This window comes from Adiantum capillus-veneris, chromosome 8 (assembly GCF_014529385.1).
Source record: "Adiantum capillus-veneris isolate H3 chromosome 8, ASM1452938v2, whole genome shotgun sequence".
Classification (NCBI taxonomy): domain Eukaryota; kingdom Viridiplantae; phylum Streptophyta; class Polypodiopsida; order Polypodiales; family Pteridaceae; genus Adiantum; species Adiantum capillus-veneris.
The window spans coordinates 83,617,282-83,623,823 of record NC_140938.1 but is presented as its reverse complement, the minus strand read 5'-3'; positions in this window follow the sequence as shown (position 1 = coordinate 83,623,823).

Below are 6,542 nucleotides of genomic sequence, written 5' to 3'. Positions count from 1 at the left end.
AGGTTAGGTTATAGTTTAGGCTATAGGTTAGGTTAGGTGCACACAAACTTTACAAACACTAATATATAGTCATTGACCTTGTGGTCCTAATCTCCCTACACCTCTAGACCGAGGTGTGCGGGGATCGGACATGGCTAGAGAATGTCAGATTGTTAGAGCTCGAGCTAGCAACAAATAGTTGAAAAAACGCAATCAGACTTCAAAAGTGCACAAAGACTTTAGGAACCTTAATATATAGTCATTGAACAATAAAGACAAGATTATTACCCTGTGGTCCTAATGTCCATGCGCCTCTAGACCGAGGTGTGCGGGGATCGGGCCGGCTAGAGCATGTGAGGTTGTTAGAGCTAGCAGCAAATAGTTAGAAAAATTGCAATCGGACTTCTAAAGTGTAGATAGACTTCAATAACCTTAATATATAGTCATTGACCAATAAAGACGAGATTATTACCATGTGTTCCTAGTCTTTGTGCACCTCTAGACCGAGGTGTGCGGGGATCGGGCCTAGCTAGAGAATGTGAGTTTGTCATGTATTGTCATGTACTTAGTAGTGTGTAGTTATAACAATTAGAGTGTTTTAATTATTTGTTGTATCATTGGTAGATAAAGTATGGATGATAGAATGGCCTGTCCTTGTGCGCACTGCAAGCATCATATTTTTCAAAAACAAAAAAATCTAGCGACAGTTTGGTTACCTATAGCGATGCTCATAGCGATGTTGCAGAGCCTTATATAGCGACGACCGAGAGTAAAATTTTTTGGTTGGCAGGGCATTGGTTGGCAGGGCATTGAATGCCCTACCACCCATCAACCATATTGAATGTTTCAAAAATAGAGTAAACCTAAATGAATCCAAGATAAGCCTAGATTCACCTTTGTAGGAAAGTGCAAGGTATAGACCCCAAGTAGTCACCCACAAGACTATATAACCATTAACTCCATCATCCATAGTATTGTTTGTAGAATAAAAATATAAAACTAACAAAATTAAATTGATGAAAGTAAATCAATGACAATTGTACACATCATAGGTAAAATCACTTGATTGTTAAGCTTTGCAAATGTAATAGTTACAACACCATTGTCATTATTGAGAAAATATACATGGTTTTCCAATAGTTACAAAAAGACGTATACACGTAATCTCATTATACATGATATGACAGAAGGAAACTAATGATATCTATTAGACTGATGTCGCCTAATCAAACGTCTAATCGCATCCAAGCGGCGTATCTGTCAAATTCTGCAGAAAAAAACAATAAGACAGCTTTTTGTAAGTATAAACAAATAATCTACAAAACAATACAACGAATAGAAAAGAGTAAACCCCAATACTAACCATGCCGCCGTGAGAACTCAGAATGTCCATCAGGGTGTTTAAGCCCTTTCTGCCTGTGTACTCACGCTTGTACGGCGTGGAGTCATGTCCTGTCATCGACCACTGTCCAAAACATACAAAGAATCCATTATGTTAGAATTTAAAAGTACAAATAGACATAACTACTAAACCTAAAGAGCAATGCAAAAACACTTACAAAATTGGCCTCAAATGATACCCACCTGTTGCTCCCCAAGTGGTGCGAGCTCCCTGCATCTACTCGCGCTTTGGCTGCCTCCTTTTGTTGCTTCCACTTGTGACGATTCTTGCGCACTAATCTTTGCATTCTTCCAAACTTCTTTGGCTAGCCAATCTGGTCTGTTCCACCCATGCTTTATTGTTTTTTGCACTTCAAAACGCTTGTGCTTGGAGTATTCATGCATTCGAACCTTCATCAGGTCTTCATTGAAGCGCTCATCTCGTGTTGACATGGGAAACTCGTCATGTAGAATGTTGACGACTCTGTCTTTTAATTCACTTGGTACTTCACTCCAGGTGTTTAGTATGTAGTGTCTAAACACCTGAGAGAAAAGACCGCGCATGTGCAAGATCACCTTCTTGCCATCATCATCCAAGATGATGCCGTCATTGAAGTCGACGGAGTACGGCAAGCCCTCTCGCCTGTGACGCGTGAACTTGGGTGTCTCGGTAGGGGTCTCCAGTGGCATGTCGATGGGGGTATGGACGTCAGGTGTCTCCACTAGAGTCTGGGCCCCGAAGGGAGGAGTGTCGACTGGGGTGACTCCCAGAGGAGTAGGTAGTGGTGTGTAGCTCTCTTCCCAAAAAGCCGTCGCGTAACACATGATTCTCTGGAAGATATGCTTGATGACCTTCGTAGATTTGCTTCTTCAATGAGGGTGCTTGACGTGCATTCAGTCTATGTCCACATGTGACACATGCTCTGTATCTGCTTGTTTGAAGCCGTGCATGTATACACATGACAGTAGATAAGCTTGAGAAAAACCAAGATTTATAGTGTTTGATTTTGAGTGTAAATCACCTGAGCATTTTGCTAGTCCATTATAGTCATGCATGGTCCACTTTAGAATGCCTCTGATCAAAGCATTCCGTCGACCTATGTGTCGCTCATATCCACCACTCTTATGCAAATCCACAGTTATTGTAGCTCTTCCAATAGTGGACAAAGATACACATTCATATTCTTCACTTTATACTTCCCCGACACAATGAAGCTTATCCACATGTACCTCTTCTTGGTAGTCAATCACAAGGGAATGTTGTGGTAGATGATGACAACGGGCCATACACTGTAATATATTGATCTCTGACCAAATGGGTTTAGCAATCCATAGCCAGTCGTAGGTGAAAATTTTGAGCTTCCCTGGCAAAATCCGGCCATGTTTTGTCTATATGTTTCCAGGCTGCGCAATCTGCAGGAATCCGTAGCACACCATCCGAAGATTTATTCTCCTCATGCCATGATGCTAGGCCGGACATGGACTTACATTTGAAGAAATGTTTGATGCGAGGAAGCAGTGGAAAATGTCGCAACACCTTTTTGTTTCGTGGAGATCTACTCGATATCTTTCGGAATCACATTTCGGACACTTCTCCATGTCTATGTATTCCCCTCTGAAAACAATGCAGTCATTAGGACAAGCGTGAATCAAATTGTAATCCATCCCCATGTTTCGTAAGATCTTTGTTGCTTCCTCTTTGGAATCTGGCATCACATTATCAGCTGGCAGTATGTGGTCTTTGAGCAATCTACACTGCAAAAAAAATGCGGTACACTTGTCTAAGTAATCTATCAGATCATTATACATCTAGAGTTTTTTATTAAAGTAAACACATTGTAATAGACCACTTGAAAATCGTTGTGGGGTGAAAGCATAACTGGGTGGTACACTTTTATAAGTTGATTGCTAGTTTTGAATACCTAAATCTAGATCTAATCTAATCTTAAAATCAAAATAAGCATAAATCTAATCTAATCTTAAATCTAACCTAAACCTAGATGTAATCTAGCTTAAATATAAATTTAATCTAGTTAATCTTAAATCTAAATCTAATATAATCTTAAACTCAACATAAACCTAAATCTAATCCAATCTTAAATCCTAACCCCTACATGCATGAGTTAACTTAACATATAACCTAACCTAACTTTTTACGTACAACCTATAACCTAACCTAACTTAACAAATAACCTAACTTCTTGCCTAAACCTAACCTTTAATCTATCTAACCTATCCTATAACCTATAACTTTACTTGTAACTTAATTTAACCTTTAATTTAAACCTAACATAGAACCTAACCTAGCATAATTAATGTCCTATAAGCTAACCTAACCTAACTTATAACTTAACATATAACCTATATATACCCTAACCTAACCTATATACTAAACTAAACCTAACCAAAACCTAAAACCTAAACCTCATCAATCGCATACTTTCAAAAACGACGTAATTCAAAACGAAATTTCTTCAAAACAAGATTTTTTCATAAACCAAACTAATTTTTTTCATAGTTCAAAACAAAATTTCACAACACAAACCATAATTTAATTCAAAGCATGAATTTTTTATCAATATAAAAATTAATTTAAATAAACTTAATATGCATTAAAAGTTCAAGCACTCACATTCGGCCTATTTGAGCAAGAAAAGGTGTTGTAAATGTCTTCGAACCTGCAAAAACACACACACACACACACACACACACACACACACACACACACACACACACACACACACACACACACACACACGCGTGCCATGTTAAACCCTAAACCCTAAACCTACAAGTAAACTTGAAAAAAATCTCACCTTAGTGCTATGGAGTAGTCCACGAGCAAGATTAACACCTTCGACAACTTGTTTCGCACCAGATATGTAAGAGGTGAGGAGGAAGAGAGCAAGAGAAAAGGCGCAAGAAGAAGAAAAATGTGCAAGAAAAGCCCATGGGTTTGTGTTTATGCAGGGTCCCACTATAAGAGGTACTTCACAGTAGCGACACTCGTAGTGCGATGCTCAAAAATAAGAATCCTTGACATTGCTTTGGGCGTCAATATAGGCTTTGCTATTCTATTTGTTGCATAGCGATGCCCATAGTGGCGCTTATAGCAACTCCGATAGGGGTAAAAAATAAACCAAGAGCGCCAAAAACTCAGATCTCAGATCTGAGTTTTCGATGCTCAAGCGAAAGAGGTAACTCTCTCTCTCTCTCTCTCTCTCTCTCTCTCTCTCTCTCTCTCTCTCCCCCCCCCCCCCCCCCCCCCCCCCCCCCCCCCAACACACACACACACGAGGAGAGGAAGGAGAGCCAGGTATGCTCCTTCCCTCTCCTCTCTCTCATGTTCCCTTCCCCTCTTTCTCTCTCTCGCTCTCTCACACATACATACACACACATTGTGTCTTTGAAAGAAAGAAAGAGAGAGAGAGAGAGAGCAAGAGATAGAGCAAGAGATAGAGATAGATAGATAGATAGATAGATAGTTCTATTATCGTCCTCGGAGGTCAAATATGACCTATGGGACCCAATGAACATGTCACGTGGTGTGAGTGGAGGTCATAAGTGGCTCTCGATGCTCAAAAATGGCTGAAATGAGCGTCACAATAGAGAGTCCACATCGTGGTTGTGAGAGGAATGTATGTAGGGAGAGCTCATGGTTGAATATATGGGAAAAAGAGGACCTAATGTGGTCAAATGATGAGCACTCAAGTAGTGTGTGGTACTCACTCTCTCGCACTTGACGAGGGCATAAGGTCCAAAGTCGATGACACTCCTCGCCAGTGCCCCAACGTCCTATCTCGCAGCGTAGAGAATGGGAGCTAAGACGAATGGTGGCAATGGTGTGGATCGCACTCCATGGGATGGGCTCAAGGATGTAGGGACGGGTTCGGTTACCTCCTTTGGAGAAGAACAGAGATTTGTAGTTTGGGGCAACATGTGTGGTGTAATGGCTGAAGCGAGAACCTCCAAATTTCTCCCAAGACGTGATACATTGGCATTGTAATAAGGCCTCATTAACTTGGGATTCGATCGATGCATCCTTGACCAAGTGACATGCATCCATATTCCAAACCATTTCTTGATGTTAAGCATCCCCCCCGAACTTAGTATTTTGCTCTTGCATATCTTTTGAACCTTTTGACTTGCTTCATATGCGGTTCTAGGAAGTCGATGCAAAGGGCTATGTTGTGCCTTACGCATGTACTCCACAACCCTTTGCATTCCAAGACCTCAATGGAAAGAAATCCGGACTCAAGAAGTAAGAGCATTTAGGGTGTTTGTGTCTTGACTTGGAGAAAGTTGGTGAGAAAACGCTTTTGGACATTCTCAAACTCTTTCCAAGTAGACTTCCCAATGCTTCCACCCCACACCTCCACTGCATAAAGAAGCATCGGTGTCACCAATGTGTCAAAGAGGTAATTTTTGAGAGCGCAACACTTGATTTCTCCAGCATTGCACATGTTCTCAAATGCATAATAAGCCCTCTTCTGGCTTCCAAGCGACGCATTGGACAATCCTTTCATTTATGATTGGATGGAACCTCAAGACCAAGGTACTTGAAGTGATCTACCACTTCAAGTTGCTCATTGTTGTATACAATACATGGATTTTCATCATTGAGGGTCTTTACAAGCATAACCTTGGTTTTGGATCCATTCACAATTAGCCCGCTATGTAGGCAAAAGCATTCCAAGACACTCATAATCTTTTGTGCATCTTCTAAGGTATGTGCCAAGAGCACTACATCATCGGCATAAAGCAAAAGCATGATCACCGCATTTCCGATATTAACCTCTTCTATGCCTTCTTGCTGCATAAAATCAAGAACCATGTATTCCAATTCATCAATGAGTATCCCAAAGAGGGTTGGGGAAAGTGGGCATCCTTGTTTGACACCGATGGTGCTTGCAAAAAATTCTGAAATTCCATCTCTATACGTAATCGACATATCACTTTTTGGTAGATGCGAAAGACTGCATGCTTAAATTCTCTCGGAACTTGAAGGCTTTTCATACGTCTCCAAATATTTCCTCGCGGTACCATGTCAAAAGCTTTCTTGAAATCCACAAAGCAACAATACAACATTTTTCCTCTCAATCGAGACGCTTCCATAAGAACTTGAAGAGTGACAAGGTGATCAATAGTGCAATGATGATTTCGAAAACCTGCTTGGCCAAGCG